General features: G+C 33.1%; 1 protein-coding gene across 1 annotated transcript in view; it reads left to right on the forward strand.

The window, feature by feature from the left end:
- Window positions 1-22,437, forward strand: part of LOC134846232 (zinc transporter ZIP9-like) — a 374,849-nt gene that overhangs the window by 100,474 nt on the left and 251,938 nt on the right. The window lies entirely within an intron of this gene.

Raw genomic sequence — 22,437 nt, forward strand, 5'->3', positions numbered from 1 at the left:
GCCCTAGCCATCAACTGCACAAAAATCCGCTTGTCCATTAAAAGATTACATCACCGGAAAACTCAAACAGCTCCGATATCAGTTATGACGTATGTCATACATGGAGTGAGAACTGTAAGTAGAAAACTGCGTATTCATACTCGTCAGTAAGTAGACAAACACTATTTAAACCAATCGAAAAGGATATGAGACAGCAAATCTACGAAATAAGTAATTATTAATTTCATACGTTGGCTTTCTTGTTTCGATTCTAATTGGTTAAAATAGTGTTTGTCTAATTACTGACGAGTATGAAGACGCGGTTATCTACTTACTGCTACGTAACAGTCATACCCAATATTTCCATCGAATGAGGAGCAAGAGTCAAAACAAGATAGACAATATTGCACATAATTAACATCGTTTTTGTTCCGACTTTCGATACGAAAGTAACGGAATATTTGTGCTCGGGGTGGGTTTTTTTTTCTTCAGACAAATTTCGACTTCTTAACTAGCCATTATTGACGGAATTTTTTTATATCATTCAAAAGATATTGTTGTCCTGAGCTTAAAATTGAAAAGGTATTTCACCTGTGATCATTTTTCGTGAAGTTATGAGGGTTTAAAGATTGCCATTTTGACCAATTAACGCGCAATATAATTCGCGCTATTAACGCGTAAGCGGAGATTTAATCCATCATAGAAATCGTTCCAAATTGGTTGAAGGATTCCTTATTTGCCATAATTGATTTGTTACAAGGAACGAAATCTATCTTTTTGTATTTTATATGGCGTGTGGGGGGATGATTTTCATAAAAAATTTCCAATTTAAAAAAAAAAATCATTTTTTTTATTTCATTTAATTTTTTTATGTTATTACTGCTCCATAAACCTTAAAAGGCAGTCGGTACATTCAGGGCTTCACCCTGATACAAGAAGTCTTGTTTAAACCTTTGTATTCATTTCCATCGTTTCCTAATTAAGATTTTCTGTGACATAAATTACAAAAAGCTACCGAAAATTTGAAGACTTTTTTGAAGATCTCTAACAACTTAGCCCACCCGAAATCAGCCACCCGACTACTGCGGAAAAATAACTTCTGAACACTGGGCACTAGCCGCGATTAGATACTTCTATAGGCCGAGATCAAAAGCTCAATATGAAAAAAAAAACTTAACGACAATAAACCGCGCTGATATTTGAGATTTTTCTTCTAGAGTTTTAATTTTATTATTTTGATGTGTATATATCATTGACGTGGTGCATCTGTCTGGAGCTCCCAAGCCATCATAAATTTCTCAATTTTTCCATCAGCGCTCTGTAAGGATCCAGTTATCTGTTTTGAGATCCAAGGTTTTTCTATTAGATTCGTATTCCTTATGAAGAACAGCAATATTTGCGTTTCTCGTCAAATTCAGGAACCATATTAAGATTTAATTCAACAACAACACAAATGACCTCATCAAAGTCAACGGAAACCTTCTCTCACTAATCAACGAAGATTTATACCATTTTCTTACATTTTGAAATTTCAAAAAATGATAAGAAATTTAATGAACGCTTATAGTGCAAATTAATCTGGAAAAGGAGCACTAACATATGGACAACCAAGAAAACTGATGAAAAAGTCCATAAAAAACTGATTGAAAAAACCATTGCTAACAATTACAGAACTCTATATGAAAATAAATTGACACAAAGACGGGGCGGAGCATCGCACAACTTGCGATACTAAAAAACATAGCCTGTAAGCTAGCAGACAAACAAGGAAATCGAAGCCAATAAATGGCAAAGCGAAGCATCGCACAATAACAGCACTTGAACATGAAACTAAATTGACAAAGAGTCTTCTTGCAACTACAATGAAGAACACTTGCAACTACAATTAGAAGTGCTTACAGTACAAGCAAAATGCGTGAAATGGCAACTTAGTCGACAAAACTTGAGCAGACAAGAGAAAATCCGAATAATTCATTTTTAACGGAAAAAATATTCAGAAAACTACATTGATCATTGTAGAAATACCTAGGATCACTTTCATGCTATTGTTCATCATCAGCATCTTGAAACAAGGATAGCCGGTTACTGTGCAAGTAGCACAGAATGTTCCGACCACAGTCTTAAAAAATGTTAAGAAAATGTTTTCTCAAATTGGTGTCATTTTTTTCTGCACGAAACTGAACGAAATAAAAGAACTTAGGCATATTTGAAAATCATAGTAAAAAAGTCAATTGTAAAAAAGTTTTTGAAAAATAATGACTAGAAAAACAAAAAAAAAGAACTGAAAAAAAAATTCGAAAATTTTCCAAAACTTTTTTGCGAAATTTTTTTGAACTTGATTCCAAAATTGCGCTAAAAAACTACCTTTCATTGAAAAAAACGAATCAAAAAACACACGGAAAAATAAAAATCGCAAGATTTGAAGCTAGAACATACTCCTTCACAGGCTCATCGATTTCTTCTAGAACCATTGTGCTTGAGAAGATAAGAATCTTGAAGTTATATAATCTACGCTATCATTTTGAAAAATGAGAAACATGTCTAAAAACGCTTTAAAAATGAGAAACATGTCTAAAAATGCTTTAAAACTTTTTGGCCAATCAAATTTAAACAACTGTAAATAAGGCCGCTAAGCCCATACAGTTCCTGGCAAGATTTGAAGCTAGAACATACTCCTTCACAGGCTCATCGGTTTCTTCTAGAAGCATTGTGCTTGAGAAGATAAGAATCTTGAAGCTATATAATCTACGCTATCAAATGACTCAATTGAAGTTGTTAATCAGGATGTTAATAAGAAAAACGTATATATCGCGATTTGATAACGCCTGCTAATTGCAAACGTAATTAATTCAAGCGAATTTTGAAAGCAGCGATTTGTTGAACCGATTCTTAGCATTGTTCAATGAAAATGAAACGACTTTTGAATTGGTGCAATGAAATAGACAAAACAAGATTCCGGATCAACCGTACAATTCCCCACCCCCTTTCTAATCAATTTATGGGGAGAAAATGTGGATTTCTGATTGCAAAAACCATTGCTAACCATTACAGAACTGTATATGAAAATAAATTGACACAAAGACGGGGCGGAGCATCGCACAACTTGCGATACTAAAATACATAGCCTGTAAGCTAGCAGACAAACAAGGAAATCGAAGCCAATAAATGGCAAAGCGAAGCAACGCACAATAACAGCACTTGAACATGAAACTAAATTGACAAAGAGTCTCCCTGCAACTACAATGAAGAACACATTCAACTACAATTAGAAGTGCTTACAGTACAAGCAAAATGCGTGAAATGGCAACTTAGTCGACAAAACTTGAGCAGACAAGAGAAAATCCGAAAAAATTCATTTTTAACGGAAAAAATATTCAGAAAACAACATTGATCAATGTAGAAATACCTAGGATCACTTTCATGCTATTGTTCATCATCAGCATCTTGAAACAAGGATAGCCGGTTACTGTGCAAGTAGCACAGAATGTTCCGACCACAGTCTTAAAAAAATGTTAAAAATGTTTTCTCAAATTGGTGTCATTTTTTTCTGCACGAAACTGAACGAAATAATAGAACTTAGGCATATTTGAAAATCATAGTTAAAAAGTCAATTGTAAAAAAGTTTTTGAAAAATAATGACTAGAAAAACGAAAAAAAGAATTGAAAAAAATTCGAAAATTTTCCAAACTTTTTTGCGAAATTTTTTTGAACTTGATTCCCAAAATTGCGCCAAAAAACTCCAAAAACTACCTTTCATTGAATAAAACGAATCAAAAACTAAATCGAAAAATAAAAATCGCAAGATTTGAAGCTAGAACATACTCCTTCACAGGCTCATCGATTTCTTCTAGAACCATTGTGCTTGAGAAGATAAGAATCTTGAAGTTATATAATCTACGCTATCATTTTGAAAAATGAGAAACATGTCTAAAAACGCTTTAAAAATGAGAAACATGTCTAAAAATGCTTTAAAACTTTTTGGCCAATCAAATTTAAACAACTGTAAATAAGGCCGCTAAGCCCATACAGAAACAAAACTTCTCGTATCAAGGCGGAGCACTGAGCGTTTCGACTAATTTTTAAACTCGATGGAGGAGTATTCGCTTCAGAAAAATTGGTGACGATTTCTTCAAAACTAGAAAAATTTGTTGATTATCACTCATACGCTATTTAAAACACAATTTTATAATTTAATGTAGCAAAATTTTAAATGCTTTAAAACTTTTTGGCCAATCAAATTTAAACAAGCAGCACGGTTTTACGGTTAATCCAAAATTTCTTCTTATTTTATTTGCAATCATTGGGCAGATTTTTAGTTTTGTTAAAGATCCCTGTGCCGCACGAACGGTATCAAAATCCGATAAACGTGGAAAGTTACATATAATTCATTTAGTAAAAGTCTCCGCTTGAAAAAGATTGATTTCACTTTTTTCTGACTCTCAATAACATAAATCATCTGCGTCGCGGCTTCAATCTATTTTGAACTTTTTTTATTATGTCTTATCCATATGTTGAAAAATTAGAGATTTTTTGTTCTTCAATTAGGCCTCTGTAAGCATCCCGCCACCATTTTAAAGATCTCAGCTCTATCAATTACATTCATAATCCAAACAAAAACAGCTCAAAATTTCTTTTGTCGAAAAGTTATGTATTTTTATTTAAAAAACTAGTCTACAAGGAAACAATCCAAGAAGAACGAAACTGAATACGATAAAATTGTTATGGTCACTTCAAAATAGATCTTTGAATTAAACCAAAGCAGCCGGAATCTCCAATTAAAACAATAACGATTTCGACAAAAATTGGAAATGTTCACTAACTGAACAAGGACAGACGATTAATGTGCAAAAAGCACAGAATTCTCCGACCATGGTCTTTAGAAAAATACGGTTTAGAAAGTTTTTTTTTCGAAGTAAATGTAGTTTTTTCTCTTTGGTGTGGTAGGATCTGACGTAAAAAGAATATGACAGAAAAAAATTAGTTAGGGCATATTAGACAAAGTAGAAGAAAAGGTAGATGCAGTAGTAGAAAAAATACTAGAAAAACAAAGAAAAAATCAAAAAAAAAATTCTAGTTTCTGCCGAAAATTTTTGATTTTTTTTTAGTTTTTGGTTCCCAAAATGAAGCTTAAAACTCAAAACTAGTTTAATTGCTTAAAATTAAGTTTTAAGGTCTTAAAACAGGTATAATTTACTGTTGAATGCCTGCTTGCTTGCTTGATTCGCTCGAATTAAGTTGAAAAGCTTTAGCCTAATTTAACATACTTGTGATATAATTTTATTGAATAGTTTCAAGTTGTATGACGACAATGTTACGCTTGTAAGAAGAAGGCCCGGGATGGGATTTCCGACACAAGCTTTTCAAGTCGCTATACTCCCCTTCAACCCGGACACCCCTGCCGGAACTTCTACCCCTGAAAAACCATTTTGTAGTCGCCTTCCTTTCTTTTTTGTTATTTGCTTTGAAAACCTAATTCTTTATAATCCGTTAGACAATGTGTTTTTTCTCTTGTTTTCTTTTTTGTACCCTGTTTGGCGAATGTCCGTGCCGAAGTACAGACAAAAATGGCTACCCAAGTGGAGCAGTAAACTGGTGCTTTCAAGGAACAAGTACGAAGTACTGCTGCCACAAAGATGACGGACAAAGTTCACTCGTACAGAGGTGCAAAGCTAGCCGACCTTGCCGCTACTGTCTCGCGCTACCTCTTGCGAAAACCGAACCATAGTAGACAGCTTTAATGATAACTCATCTACGGCTTCAGACTTTGGTAAGGATTGGAGATTTTTAATAAATTTAATAATTTAAAGTTTAACCCGAACGTGCATATTATCCCCAAAATCAACCTTTCTGCAAATAATGACTTTATAATTAGAAAACTTGGTGCTCCAAATAATTCTTCGTTTCGCCTTATGAATACTTTTTGTCATTTAAGAATCAGAATTGTTTTTCTCAGTCTAAATCTTAGTTTTAGTGCTAATATGTTTTGTAAAGATGGTATGCGCCTTTCTTTCTTTTACAATAACATTTTCTGTTTTTCGATCGTAATGTGCATTTACTTACCCTATTTTTCTCCTCCTTGCTGATACTTTATGGCTGATCAAAGTCAATGCCATGTTTGTAAACGCCAACTCCGAAAATAATGCTTTGGTTGTATCATTTGCAAAGCATATATCCATGCAGCGGGCTACAGAGCAGCAAATTTCAATACGATTGGTTCTCCTGCAGACAATGCAACACCGAGAGTTTTGCAAAAGGGTCCAACTCCATCAACAGACCACCACGCACAGTCTCCGTCACAACTCAAGAAGAAACATCAATGGCACGGCCTAATGCAATACAATCTATTCTATCGCCCTCAGCAATCAGTACATTCCCCTCTGACCCTTCAAGTTTTATTGACTAAGAACTTGAAATTGAAATAAACGACAAAAATAAAAAGTCGGTAAGTGCGCTTCAAAGTTTTAAGCAAGGACAAGCCCTGTTTCCAATTCATAGAATTAAAGAACCAGCAGCTGTTGTCATTATTGGAAGGAACACCAAATTTTAACGTCGCAATGAAAGTAGCAATGATTCTCCTATGTTTGCTGCTCCTCAAAACTCAGTCAGAATCAAACTGATCCAATTCCAAAGCCTGAGCCGCCGCAAGAACCTTCCATATTAGACATCCAAAACAGATGAGGCGCAAAGTAAACGAGGAATTTAACCATTTCGATAACCTAATGACAACAGACAAAAAGTCTGCCGTACTTGGCTGTCTTTCAGACAAGAAAACATAAGGAGTACTTCCCCTAAACGACATCATCAAAGGAAAAACAGTCCTTATTATCCTGAAAGAAAAACACACCAAAGCCAAAGCAGCAAACACTAACTATAAAACTGAGTTAGGTGATGACCCAATGCCATACCACCACTCTATATTTGATTAAATAAACGCCAGAACAGTTCAAAAGCCTGCTATAGAGCATGCTCAGGACGTCCCACTGGGCGGTGAAGCCAGTTGAGGGAAGATAATTTACTGTCTCTTTGAGCAGTGTCTCTTTTTGTGTTCAACTTTTGTTCTATTTTGTCAGGTGTTTTTCTCTTTTTGGTTTTTGGTTGTGTCCTTTTATCAAAAATGGATTGTTGCGTTTCGGGTTTTCCTTCTGACATTTTGGTGTTTCAAGTGGTTTCAATAAAACTTGAAAGTGGATTTCAAAAGAATATTTTATCGAGTTTTAATCTGGGTTTGATCTGGTCTAAAGACCGTGGGAAATTCTTATACATGCGGCTGGTTTTGTGGTTTTAGTAACCCACGTTGGTTAGCTTAAGCTAACTTATAGTTCCTTCCAACTGCAGTTCAAGGAAACTGGGAAACGCGTGAAAACAAGTTAGAATTGTTATCAATTGTTATTGAAAATTAAAATTCATTTATTAAATAATTCTACGTGGGCGAATTGTGCGTTTTTTTTGTGAATAGAGTGTTTGAAATATGATCGAGTAAATCACAAATACGAGTTATAAAAGGAGCACACATAAAAAGGTTAGTTGCTTGTAATGTGTTTGCGTTATATTATTTTCCTACTTCAGATTTTTTGAATTTTATTACAGAATGACTATTTTATTGACTTGATTATAAAATTTTTTGCATTTGGATATTTCAGTTTCCTTGTTAAATCATAATTAAGATTTACAAAAATAATTTGTAGTTTTTTATTTGGCCTTTTTGTTTTGGATGAATAACTGATAAAATCTAAAAAAGAAAAACGAAAAATGTGTCTTATAATGGTGAGTGTCTTGTTTTAGTTGTTAGTTGAAATTTAAAAAAAAATTTTCGAGGGTTTTATTTTAGGGAAAAATTCAACTGGGATGGTTAATTTTTTTTTGTGTCAGATGTTACGAGAAGCTTGACGAGCATGCGGGTTACGTTTTTAGTGCGAAGCAGAGGCCGAAAAGGTTCAAGCGCTTTGATGATTTCAATTTCCACTTCTTCGGTAAATGTTGAAAATTCATGATTTGTGTTTTGGATAAGTTATTAAAACTTGTGACTAATTTTAGTTTTTTGAATGTGCACGAGTATGGTTGTTTCAATAGGCTGTACATATTCGTGTGGAAATTTTTTGGGCAAGCGTGCATGGGAGAGGTGCAAGTTCATAATTACGGAGGATGCCGTGTACGTTGGTAAATTTATTACAATAGAAAAAAATTTAAGAAACATACTGACGTGTAGTTGGAATTGATAATCATGAAGCAATGTTGCGGGCTGGTGTGTTTTGGATATAATTTGTTTTCCAAAAAATTTGTAATATGTGCAGGTTTGGGATATTTTGGTTTTTAACATAATTTCATGCGAGCAAGGAATATCTCGCTCCTTGGGTGTAAGAAAGTGAAAGTGAAATATGAGTGCAAAATGGTTGAATAATATAGAAAATGGTTTTTAGGCTCTGGTGTTTGTTAACGCGGGCCAATTATGTTATCAAACTATTACTGCTATCTAAGTGGAATATATGTTCTGATCTAATGAAAAATTTTTCAGTTAGTTGAGGATTAGTGTTGGGGTCGTTTTCGTGTAGGGTATCTTCCAATTACCTGGTGACAGCATAATCATAAAGATTAATGGAAAATCTATATGCGCGTGATGCTATAAATCAATTGATGGTTTGGTTTAAGCCAATGGTAGTGAATTTATTCTCGTTAAGTGCGGTGTTAATTGGTGAAAGAAAAAATGGCAGAGCCCGTTATCTTCGCGGTTGTTTTCCAGTGGGAGTTTCAGTAGATTAGTCAAACAATAGGAGGAATTCCAAGAGAGTGTGGGAACTAGCACGTTGTAATCAACAAATATGTTCAGTTGGTTTATATGGTTAGTTTCATAGTATGCGTATTAAGGGAAAAATGGTAGTTTGTCGATTAAGAATCCTGGGGTGTATTTTGTTGTGTCTTGATTTTTATCTGTTTCTTGGGGGTTAGAATTGATCCTTTAATTTTGGTAATAATTCGATTCAGGTGGTGTTTCATATTCATTTTCCAGTTTGAGCATGTTAAGAATTAGTGTGTTTTCTGTATCATTTTTGTCATCTGTAGTCTCACAGTGTATGTGGCTTAACTGTAGTTCTGAAGTTTCTGTTTTGCCGATACCTGGAGGGTGTGAATTTGTTTCATCTGTAGATTGTTTTTGATAAATTTGTCTTTGATGTTTTGATGTACTGCTTCTATAGTTTTTATATTATGTATTTGAATGTTTCGATGTGGTGATTGAGAATAGTTTCTTGATCTGTTTGGATAATTGTTGGTTCTATTTCTAGAATTATTACGGGATCTATAATAATAATAATTGTTGGAGTAGTTTCGTGATCTAATATCGAATAATTTCGGTTTCGATTATTTGAATAGATTCGAGTTCGATTGTAAGAATGGTTTCGGTTTTGATTGTTAGATGAATTTCTTGAACATTCATTGGAATAGTATCTGTTCCTAATGTTCGAATAAAAACTATTCCTACTATACTTTGAAAAGTTATTTCTGTTCAAGTTTGATCTTCAGTAGCTGTTTCGATACTGATTACTCTGGCTATTTGATCTGCTATATCTACTTTGTGAATAATTTTGTGAGTTTTGTCGACATGGTGATTTTCCGCGGAATTTATTTCGATAGATGGACTATGATGTATTATTATTTTCCAATCTTGAAGTGGTTTTCCTGAGCTTTTTTTTGAATATTTTTATTTGGTCACTTTTGATCTTTTTTTCATGTTTTGATAGAAACATTCCTTTGGTTCTTTTTGCTTTGGTGGTCTATTTAAGTGGTCTTGTTCTTTTTGTCTACATTCAGCAATGCTCTGTCCGTATCTGCGACAAAAAAGCACCATTTCTTGAATGATGGTTTGCATTCAAAAATTGAGTTCTGTTCATAAATTTTTAACTTTGAGGGATTTTTTCTGCTTATTCGGTATCTAAATCCTAATTTTTTTTAAATTGTGAAGCTATTGTTTGAACATTGTTTACATACTGTAGTTTCAATTTTCTGTTTCTTCTTATTTCATTGTGAGTTCAGCTTCTCCTAGTTAATCTACTAGTTTTAGGAAATCTATATCAGGTTCTCCGATTAATGATGGATGTGATGCTCTCTTTTTTTGCTGTGTTAGTGCTATATTGAATTGTGGTGTTAGAGTCATCATCAAAGTTTCGGTCAATTTCGTGTTTTTTGTAATCATGTGTTTTCAGAGAGTTTGCTTTTCGTACCAAAAATTCAATTCCTTCTGCGAGTCGTCTTACCGTTTCTTTTGGGAGTCTGTGAAACTCAATATGCATAAAACTCTTTGGAGTTGTTTGTTTCTTTCAGAGTCGAATATTTTGAAAATTCTTTTGTAAATCGTTTCCATTTTTAAAATTAGTTTTGCTGTTGCATTTAAGTAATCTTTTACTGAATATTCGGGATCTGTTCCTGTGAATACCATGAGTGACTTGAAAGATATAATTGATGATCCACCCATAAGGTATGGATTCAATGTCATTTGAAGCAATTCTGCTGTGTTTGGTATTTGTAAGTCGGCTTTTTATAATTGTTTGTTGTGTAGATAATATGGCAAGGGTATTTCATTTCGCATTTGATTGGGATGGTAACCTTGAGCATTTATTTGGTTTTGTGATTATATGTTTTTATTAGGTTGTGCCAAATTTTGTCAATGAGGAAAGGGTTGTCGTGTGTTTGTCGTGTTTGGTCTAATTTAATATGGTAGATAAATGTTATCTGGTGTATTAATAATAATCTAATGAATTTTTTGTGGAAAATTTTTGTTTTATTGTTGATTTTGATTGAAGTAATTTTCATCTTCAGAGTAATGTTGTTCATTTCTTTTAAATTGTTTGTTTGTTAGATTTTTATTTTGTTGAAAAAATGGTTAACTTTCACTACGGTGTGTTAAAGTTTTCTGCTTTTTTTTAAAGATACTGATTGTGGAACTGGTTCTGGTATCTGTTGCGTGTAGTTAATTTCATGGGATTGATTTTGTATTGTGCAGAAGGGTTTTGTTTTTGAGTTGCTAATGTTATTGTTTGCGAAAAAGTCTTTACTTTGATATGCAAAATTATTTCTGATTGCGAGTTTTTGTTTGTTGGCTTAGCGTGTTTTAGTTATTGGTTTATAAGTTTGATATTCCATGTGAGAGTATTTTGGACCAACATACGGTTTGACTGTTGATTGTCGTGTTGTTTGGGGAAAGGAGGTATTTTTATTGTGTGATGCTGTAAGTGTTGGATGTAAAGGTGAGATAATTTGTCGTGTTGTTGTAGGTACTGTTTCAACTATTTCTTTATTAAGAAAAATTGATGGGGTTTGAATATCTTATTGTGTCAAATTTCTAGTACCATTAAAGGTTTCTTGTGTATTTACAATTGTTGAAGTATTATTACTTTTCTTGTTTTTAAATGTTGTCTGACAATTTAAGGGCGTTGCATCAATGCTGAGTGGAGTTACTCTTAAGTAGACTTCGTGTACGGAAACTGTTGTAACTGCCGCTCTTGAAATGTCGTTAGGGGTGTTAACAAAGGAAATATGAGACCATTCAGGGTCCAAAACATAATCTGTTTGATCTGCTAAAATGGTTTCATTGTTTGGAGATTGTGGTCGGAAACTTTTTCTTGCTGTTGAGATTACATCTACAATGTGTAAAAAGTTTTTATTATGAACCATGCTGGAATTCTCTATAGATCAAGTTTTGCTATTTGTAATATATCATTATTGGTAAATGGTTCATGAATTGAGTCTAAGAATCGCGAGAAAAGATTGATTTCTTGACTTAATATTGTATGTCGAGATGTTTGAGGTGATTTAGCACTTCGTTTGTTTCCTATATGAAAAAGTAATTATAAATGATAGAGAAAGCATTCTTTGTGACTAATGTGTTTCCACCTTGGGAATTTTGGTGTTGCAAATTAAACCAGGAATTTAACCATTTCGATAACCTAATGACAACAGACAAAAAGTCTGCCGTACTTGGCTGTCTTTCAGACAAGAAATCATAAGGAGTACTTCCCCCAAACGTCATCATCAAAGAATAAACAGTCCTTATAATCCTGAAAGAAAAACACACCAAAGCCAAAGCAGCAAACACTAACTATAAAACTGAGTTAGTTGAAGACCCAATGCCATACCACCACTCTATATTTTATTAAATAAACGCCAGAACAGTTCAAAAGCCTGCTATAGAGCATGCTCAGGACGTCCCACTGGGGGGTGAAGCCAGTTGAGGGAATATAATTTACTGTCTCTTTGAGCAGTGTCTCTTTTTGTGTTCAACTTTTGTTCTATTTTGTCAGGTGTTTTTCTCTGTTTGGTTTTTGGTTGTGTCCTTTTATAAAAAACGGATTGTTGCGTTTCGGGTTTTCCTTCTGACATTTTGGTGTTTCAAGTGGTTTCAATAAAACTTGAAAGTGGATTTCAAAAGAATATTTTATCGAGTTTTAATCTGGGTTTAATCTGGCCTAAAGACCGTGGGAAGTTCTTATACATGCGGCTGGTTTTGTGGTTTTAGTAACCTACGTTGGTTAGCTTAAGCTAACTTATAGTTCCTTCCAACTGCAGTTAAAGGAAACTGAGAAACGCGTGAAAACAAGTTAGAATTGTTATCAATTGTTATTGAAAATTAAAATTCATTTATTAAACAATTCTACGTGGGCGAATTGTGCGGGTTTGGTGAATAGAGTGTTTGAAATATGATCGAGTAAATCACAAATACGAGTTATAAAAGGAGCACACATAAAAAGGTTAGTTGCTTGTAATGTGTTTGCGTTATATTATTTTCCTACTTCAGATTTTTTGAATTTTATTACAGAATGACTATTTTATTGACTTGATTATAAAATTTATTGCATTTGGATATTTCAGTTTCCCTGTTAAATCATAATTAAGATTTACAAAATTAATTTGTAGTTTTTTATTTGGCCTTTTTGTTTTGGATGAATAACTGATAAAATCTAAAAAAGAAAAACGAAAAATGTGTCTTATAATGGTGAGTGTCTTGTTTTATTTGTTAGTTGTAATTTAAAAATGAAAATTTTTCGAGGGTTTTATTTTAGGGAAAAATTCAACTGGGAGGTCAATTTTTTTTGTGTGTCAGATGTTACGAGAAGCTTGACGAGCATGCGGGTTACATCTTTAGTGCGAAGCAGAGGCCGAAAAAGTTCAAGCGGTTTGATGATTTCAATTTCCACTTCTTCGGTAAATGTTGAAAATTCATGATTTGTGTTTTGGATAAGTTATTAAAACTTGTGACTAATTTTAGTTTTTTGAATGTGCACGAGTATGGTTGTTTCAATAGGCTGTACATATTCGTGTGGAAAATTTTTGGGCAAGCGTGCATGGGAGAGATGCAAGTTCATAATTACGGAGGATGCCGTGTACGTTGGTAAATTTATTACAATAGAAAAAAATTTAAGAAACATACTGACGTGTAGTTGGAATTGATAATCATGAAGCAATGTTGCGGGCTGTTGTGTTTTGGATATAATTTGTTTTCCAAAAAATTTGTAATATGTGCAGGTTTGGGATATTTTCGTTTTTAACATAATTTCATGCGAGCAAGGAATATCTCGCTCCTTGGGTGTAAGAAATTGAAAGTGAAATATGTTGTTTTGATGTTTTGATGTACTGCTTCTATAGTTTTTATATTATGTATTTGAATGTTTCGATGTGGTGATTGAGAATAGTTTCTTGATCTGTTTGGATAATTGTTGGTTCTATTTCTAGAATTATTACGGGATCTATAATAATAATAATTGTTGGAGTATTTTTGTGATCTAAATTCGAATAATTTCGGTTTCGATTATTTGAATAGATTCGAGTTCGATTGTAAGAATGGTTTCGGTTTTGATTGTTAGATGAATTTCTTGAACAGTCATTGGAAAAGTAACTGTTCCTAATGTTCGAGTAAAAACGATTCCTACTATACTTTGAAAAATTATTTCTGTTCAAGTTTGATCTTGAGTAGCTGTTTCGATACTGATTACTCTGGCTATTTGATCTACTATATCTACTTTGTGAATAATTTTGTGAGTTTTGTCGACATGGTGATTTTCCACGGAATTTATTTCGATAGATGGACTATGATGTATTATTATTTTCCAATCTTGAAGTGGTTTTCCTGAGCTTTTTTTTGAATATTTTTATTTGGTCACTTTTGATCTTTTTTTTTCATGTTTTGATAGAAACATTCTTTTGGTTCTCTTTGCTTTGGTGGTCTATTTAAGTGGTCTTGTTGTTTTTGTCTACATTCAGCAATGCTCTGTCCGTATCTGCGACAAAATAGCACCATTTCTTGAATGATGGTTTGCATTCAAAAATTGGGTTCTGTTCATAAATTTTTAAATTTGAGGGATTTTTTCTGCTTATTCGGTATCTAAATTTTAAATTTTTTTAAATTGTGAAGCTATTGTTTGAACATTGTTTACATACTGTAGTTTCAACTTTCTGTTTCTTCTTATTTCATTGTGAGTTCAGCTTCTCCTAGTTAATCTACTAGTTTTAGGAAATCTATATCAGGTTCTCCGATTAATGATGGATGTGATGCTCTCTTTTTTTGCTGTGTTAGTGCTATATTTAATTGTGGTGTTAGAGTCATCATCAAAGTTTCGGTCAATCTCGTGTTTTTTGTAATCATGTGTTTTCAGAGAGTTTGCTTTTCGTACCAAAAATTCAATTCCTTCTGCGAGTCGTCTTACCGTTTCATTTGGGAATCTGTGAAACTCAATATGCATAAAACTCTTTGGAGTTGTTTGTTTCTTTCAGAGTCGAATATTTTGAAAATTCTTTTGTAAATCGTTTCCATATTTAAAATTAGTTTTGCTGTTGCATTTAAGTAATCTTTTACTGAATATTCGGGATCTGTTCCTGTGAATACCATGAGTGACTTGAAAGATATAATTGATGATCCACCCATAAGGTATGGATTCAATGTCATTTGAAGCATTTCTGCTGTGTATGGTATTTGTAAGTTGGCTTTTTATAATTGTTTGTTGTGTAGATAATATGGCAAGGGTATTTCATTTTGCATTTGATTGGGATGGTAACCTTGAGCATTTATTTGGTTTTGTGATTATATGTTATTAATAGGTTGTGCCAAATTTTGTCAATGAGGAAAGGGTTGTCGTGTGTTTGTCGTGTTTGGTCTAAATTCATATGGTAGATAAATGTTATCTGGTGTGTTAATAATAACCCAATGAATTTTTTGTGGAAAACTTTTGTTTTATTGTTGATTTTGATTGAAGTAATTTTCATCTTCAGAGTAATGTTGTTCATTTCTTTTAAATTGTTTGTTTGTTAGATTTTTACTTTGTTGAAAAAATGGTTGACTTTCACTACGGTGTGTTAAAGTTTTCTGCTTTTTTTTAAAGATACTGATTGTGGAACTGGTTCTGATATCTGTTGCGTGTAGTTAATTTCATGGGATTGATTTTGTATTGTGCAGAAGGGTTTTGTTTTTGAGTTGCTAATGTTATTGTTTGCGAAAAAGTCTTTACTTTGATATGCGAAACTATTTCTGATTGCGACTTATTGTTTGTTGGCTTATCGTGTTTTAGTTATTGGTCTATAAGTTTGATATTCCATGTGAGAGTATTTTGGACCAACATACAGTTCGACTGTTGATTGTCGAGTTGTTTGGGGAAAGGAGGTATTTTTATTGTGTGATGTTGTAAGTGTGGGATGTAAAGGTGAGATAATTTGTCGTGTTGTTGTAGGTACTGTTTCAACTATTTCTTTATTAAGAAAAATTGATGGGGTTTGAATATCTTATTGTGTCAAACTTCTAGTACCATTAAAGGTTTCTTGTGTATTTAGAAATGTTGAAGTATTATTACTTTTCTTGTTTTTAAATGTTGTCTTATAATTTAAGGGCGTTGCATCAATGCTGAGTGGAGCTACTCTTAAGTAGACTTCGTGTACGGAAACTGTTGTAACTGCCGCTCTTGAAATGTCATTAGGGGTGTTAACAAAAGAAATATGAGACCATTCAGGGTCCAAAACATAATCTGTTTGATCTGCTAAAATGGTTTCATTGTTTGGAGTTTGTGGTCGGAAACTTTTTCTTGCTGTTGAGATTACATCTACAATGTGTAAAAAGTTTTTATTATGAACCATGCTAGGATTCTCTATAGATCAAGTTTTGCTATTTGTAAAATATCATTATTGGTGAATGGTTCATGAATTGAGTCTAAGAATTGCGAGAAAAGATTGATTTCTTGACTTAATATTGTATGTCGAGATGTTTGAGGTGATTTAGCACTTCGTTTGTTTCCTATATGGAAAAGTAATTATAAATGATAGAGAAAGCATTCTTTGTGACTATTGTGTTTCCACCTTGGGAATTTTGGTGTTGAATATTCCTAATCTATTCTATGAAAACGTTTGAGAAATCTAGGTCTATCTTATCTGTTTGAAATCGGTGTGGTGTTCGATTTGTTTGTTATAGTAAATTTTAGTAGTAACTATGCCGTAATATGAGGTGATATAACTAGTGCCTGCTAGATAGTGATCAAGTAATTGTCTTTTGATTTTTGTTTAGGGAAATTCTTGCGTACATGGGCTATTTCTTTTTTGAATAAAGTTGCGATTAGGTTGTGACAAAGTTTTACTTGTCCTCTAGCGGGATCAATTTGTTGGTGGATGAAAGGGAAGGATAGAATCATCGTATTGAATTTTTTTTTTGTGTTTTATTGCCGTTAGTGAGTAACTTTCAAGGTTTCTTATAGGTTGATTCCAATTATAAAGTCGTAATGGTTTATACGAAGGTATAAATTTCTTACCTTTGATTGATGATGGCGTTGTTAATTCTGATTCAGACAAATATTTTTGGTCGTTTGTGGATTGTTTTTGTCTATGGAGTCTTTTAGGTCATGAAGTTCTTCTTGTATTGTAGTTGTGTCTGATTCGGAAATTTTGTTTCGTGTTTGAAAAAATGTTCGCTTAATAATTGTTGTTTGGTTTTCTATAATTCACTTTTTCTTGTCTGTTTTTTCGATCTGATATATCTTTTTGTTTGTCTAATAACAAGATCGTATCTTTCATCTTGAATTAAACAGTTGTGAGGCATTTTTGTTTAAATTTTGCCTAAATTATCTCTAGACATTCAGAGCGATGGTTGCATATCCAGGGGTTATAATTTATTTTCTAAGCTGTTAATTCCACGATTGTGGTGTGGTTATCCTAACATGGGGCGCAGGTTGTCGAGTTTGACGAGTTGGAGAGAAAGTATATGAATGAAATTGTTAGCAAAATGTTTGACTTCCTTGGTTGCTAAGATTTATTTTAAGAAAAAATTACTTAGTTTCACTGAGGGTTGTCATTTTGTGATCAACGATTGGAGAATAGTAAATCAATCCACAAGATTCAGGTATACTTAGAACACAAGTGGGTCGTTGGATACTATTATAAGTCTCAGTAAGTTTTACGATTGAGTTTTAGCCTGGGTCAGCTCAGAGGAGGGGCTCAAGTGAAGGATAAGTAACCGAAGTTCTTCACTGTTTATCTTAATTTAAATGGTTAGTTTTTCAAAAAGTTTTTTCAGTCATGGGTCGTTGTTAAGGGTTCGAGGGTGAATCGACGTTTTCGGTCGTTAGACATTTTTATCTAGGAGGTTGGGGGGATAAAATTATTCTGATTAATCTTAGGGAAGTCTGATGAGCGAATAATTTTAAATTTAAGAATTAAACTTTTCGATTTCAGTTTAAAGATCCAAGTTTAAGATTAAAGATCCCAGAATAGCCTTGATGATCTAATTTAAGGGAAATTTAGCTTAATACAAAACAAGGATAGGCTTTGATTATATTTAGGTTTAAAATTTAGGGTATTTAAAATTTTAGAAAAAACAATTTGGAGGTTAAAAATGTAAGTGATATTGGGTTATGAAAAATTTTGGTTATATTGTAGATGAGGAAACAAGGATGAAGATGATGAGGAAAAAATGAAAGGGTGAAAGAATTAGGTTCCTTGAGAAGCAAGGAATTTTGATAAATTTAAAAAAATTCATTCATTTTACTTAATAACTAACTAATTTTTGTGTTTTTTAAATGAATTTTAGTTTTACAAAGTTTTGAAAATTACTGCAGGTTTGGATAAATGGGCGACTTGTGTATTTTTTGATCAGTTGTTTTTGAGTTATTTAGTAATTTAATAAAACATCAAGAAGTATATTGCTTGGAAATGAGTCTTTTTGCGCCAAGTAACTTTTATTTTCATGTCAGAGAGTGTTAATTTACTGCATAGAGAATTCTGGAGACAAATACTTTTTGCGGTTTGCGTCGTGTTGCGATGAAGAAGCTTGGTTCGCTGTCCAGTTTTCGACCTTGTACTTGCCGTATCGATTGAAATATAGGAGTAGACCTATTGAGACGTAGAAACAGACTTAAAAAATTTTCTATGCTATCTAATATTTTGCACTGTTGCGATTCATTTTGATCTTGTTTCTAATTGTATCTTGCTAAATCTAATTTATTAGTAGGTCTTGTGTGAGACTTTTGGGTGCACCAGATGAATTTATGCCTGGACTAGCTTACTCGTAAAGTAATTTCAGATCATAATTTCATTCTGATTGATCATCAAGGCTTCCCTTGGATCAATCGGAACAATTTACAACAAATCATCAACAAACTCACTCAGCCTCCCTGGTCGCACCAGATGAGTTTATGTCTAAAGTAGCTAACTCAAAGAATGTATGCAGAGAAGGTACACCGTCTGTTCGTCACGCTAACTTATTTCCGTCCGGATTGATTCGTGCAACTTCTTAGTTTAATACCAATCCTAATCTTACTCTTAAATCTCCTAGTCTCAATAGATCTAGAAAACACTGGTATTTGGTGGTTATATATCTGGAACTTGCACCAAAGGAGAACAACTGTCTTCTAAGTTATATTCAAATTCTTCTGGTGCTGAAACTACAAGTAGTTTCAGCACTACAAATAATTGTCAGTAATAGTGATGGATCAAGATTGGTTAGTCAGTAATATTTTTGAGAGATAGTTTTATCAAAAATATAACTGGTTAAAAATACTAGTTTTAGATTGGTTCCAGTAAGCATGAAATTCATTTAAAACGTTAGGTCTCGCCTCCTGAATTCTTCACGCGAGATCCATTTTGCTTTCCTCCTGAAAAATGCAAAGCCTCAGCTTATGAAGTTTATGGGAGTTGACCCTTCGATTACAAAAACTCCTCTCTCATTAGCACAAATCATCTGCGTCGCGGGTTCATTCTATAACCAGAAATAAAACATTAATCTACTAGTTATAGGAAATCTATATCAGGTTCTCCGATTAATGATGGATGTGATGCTCTCTTTTTTTTGCTGTGTTGGTGCTATATTTAATCGTGGTGTTAGAGTCATCATCAAAGTTTCGGTCAATTTCGTGTTTTTTGTAATCATGTGTTTTAAGAGAGTTTGCTTTTCGTACCAAAAATTCAATTCCTTCTGCGAGTCGTCTTACCGTTTCATTTGGGAGTCTGTGAAACTCAATATGCATAAAACTCTTTGGAGTTGTTTGTTTCTTTCAGAGTCGAATATTTGGAAAATTCTTTTGTAAAGCGTTTCGAATCAGATTTAATTTCTATAAAAAAAACTGAAAACCAATTTTATGCTGCAATATCTAGTGGGTTTTGATTAAAGCTGTACGTCTATGTATCAAATTTTGATGAAGTAGTGTATTTACCGGTTCCGTGCCCATATTTAAAATTAGTTTTGCTGTTGCATTTAAGTAATCTTTTACTGAATATTCGGGATCTGTTCCTGTAATTACCATGAGTGACTTGAAAGATATAAATGATGATCCACCCATAAGGTATGGATTCAATGTCATTTGAAGCAATTCTGCTGTGTTTGGTATTTGTAAGTTGGCTTTTTATAAATGTTTGTTGTGTAGATAATATGGCAAGGGTATTTCATTTTGCATTTGATGGGGATGGTAACCTTGAGCATTTATTTGGTTTTGTGGCTATATGTTATTATAAGGTTGTGCCAAATTTTGTCAATGAGGAAAGGGTTGTCGTGTGTTTGTCGTGTTTGGTCTAATTTCATATGGTAGATAATTGTTATCTGGTGTATTAATAATAATCTAATGAATTTTTTGTGGAAAATTTTTGTTTTATTGTTGGTTTTGATTGAAGTAATTTTCATCTTCAGAGTAATGTTGTTCATTTCTTTTAAATTGTTTGTTTGTTAGATTTTTACTTTGTTGAAAAAATGGTTAACTTTCACTACGGTGTGTTAAAGTTTTCTGCTTTTTTTAAAAGATACTGATTGTGGAACTGGTTCTGGTATCTGTTGCGTGTAGTTAATTTCATGGGATTGATTTTGTATTGTGCAGAAGGGTTTTGTTTTTGAGTTGCTAATGTTATTGTTGGGAAAAAGTCTTTACTTTGATATGCGAAATTATTTCTGATTGCGAGTTTTTGTTTGTTGGCTTAGCGTGTTTTAGTTATTGGTCTATAAGTTTGATATTCCATGTGAGAGTATTTTGGACCAACATACGGTTTGACTGTTGATTGTCGTGTTGTTTGGGGAAAGGAGGTATTTTTATTGTGTGATGCTGTAAGTGTTGGATGTAAAGGTGAGATAATTTGTCGTGTTGTTGTAGGTACTGTTTCAACTATTTCTTTATTAAGAAAAATTGATGGGGTTTGAATATCTTATTATGTCAAATTTCTAGTACCATTAAAGGTTTCTTGTGTATTTACAAATGTTGAAGTATTATTACTTTTCTTGTTTTTAAATGTTGTCTTATAATTTAAGGGCGTTGCATCAATGCTGAGTGGAGTTACTCTTAAGTAGACTTCGTGTACGGAAACTGTTGTAACTGCCGCTCTTGAAATGTCGTTAGGGGTGTTAACAAAGGAAATATGAGACCATTCAGGGTCCAAAACATAATCTGTTTGATCTGCTAAAATGGTTTCATTGTTTGGAGTTTGTGGTCGGAAACTTTTTCTTGCTGTTGAGATTACATCTACAATGTGTAAAAAGTTTTTATTATGAACCATGCTAGGATTCTCTATAGATCAAGTTTTGCTATTTGTAATATATCATTATTGGTGAATGGTTCATGAATTGAGTCTAAGAATCGCGAGAAAAGATTGATTTCTTGACTTAATATTGTATGTCGAGATGTTTGAGGTGATTTAGCACTTCGTTTGTTTCCTATATGGAAAAGTAATTATAAATGATAGAGAAAGCATTCTTTGTGACTATTGTGTTTCCACCTCAGGAATTTTGGTGTTGAATATTCCTTATCTATTCTATGAAAACGTTTGAGAAATCTAGGTCTATCTTATCTGTTTGAAATCGGTGTGGTGTTCGATTTGTTTGTTATAGCAAATTTTAGTAGTAACTATGACGTAATATGAGGTGATATAACTAGTGCCTGCTAGATAGTGATCAAGTAATTGTCTTTTGATTTTTATTTAGGTAAATTCTTGCGTACATGGGCTATTTCTTTTTTTGAATAAAGGTGCGATTAGGTTGTGACAAAGTTTTACTTGTCCTCTAGCGGGATCAATTTGTTGGTGGATAAAAGGGAAGGATAGAATCATCGTATTGAATTTTTTTTGTGTGTTTTATTGCCGTTAGTGTGTAACTTTCAAGGTTTCTTATAGGTTGATTCCAATTATAAACTCGTAATGGTTTACGAAGGTATAAATTTCTTACCTTTTATTGATGATGGCGTTATTAATTCTGATTCAGACAAATATTTTTGGTCGTTTGTGGATTGTTATTGTCTATGGAGTCTTTTAGGTCATGAAGTTCTTCTTGTATTGTAGTTGTGTCTGATTCGGAAATTTTGTTTCGTGTTTGAAAAAATGTTCGCTTAATAGTTTTTGTTTGGTTTTCTATAATTCACTTTTTCTTGTCTGTTTTTCCGATCTGATATATCTTTTTGTTTGTCTAATAACAAGATCGTATCTTTCATATTGAATTAAACAGTTGTGGATCATTTTTGTTTAAATTTGGCCTAAATTATCTCTAGACATTTAGAGCAATGGTTGCATATCCAGGGGTTATAATTTTTTTTCTAAGCTGTTAATTCCACGATTGTGGTGTGGTTATCCTAACATGTGGCGCAGTTTGTCGAGATTGACGAGTTGGAGAGAAAGTATATCAAATTGTTAGAAAAATGTTTCACTTCCTCGGTTGCTAAGATTTATTTTAAGAAAAAATTACTTAGTTTCACTGAGGGTTGTCATTTTGTGATCAACGATTGGAGAATAGTAAATCAATCCACAAGATTCAGGTATACTTAGAACACAAGTGGTTCGTTGGATACTATTCTAAGACTCAGTAAGTTTTACGATTGAGTTTTAGCCTGGGTCAGCTCAGAGGAGGGGCTCAGGTGAAGGATAAGTAACAGAAGTTCTTCACTGTTTATCTTAATTGAAATGGTTAGTTTTTCAAAAAGTTTTTTCAGTCATGGGTCGTTGTTAAGGGTTGGAGGGTGAATCGACCTTTTCGGT

This window comes from Symsagittifera roscoffensis, chromosome 1, assembly GCF_963678635.1.
Source record: "Symsagittifera roscoffensis chromosome 1, txSymRosc1.1, whole genome shotgun sequence".
NCBI lineage: Eukaryota > Metazoa > Xenacoelomorpha > Acoela > Convolutidae > Symsagittifera > Symsagittifera roscoffensis.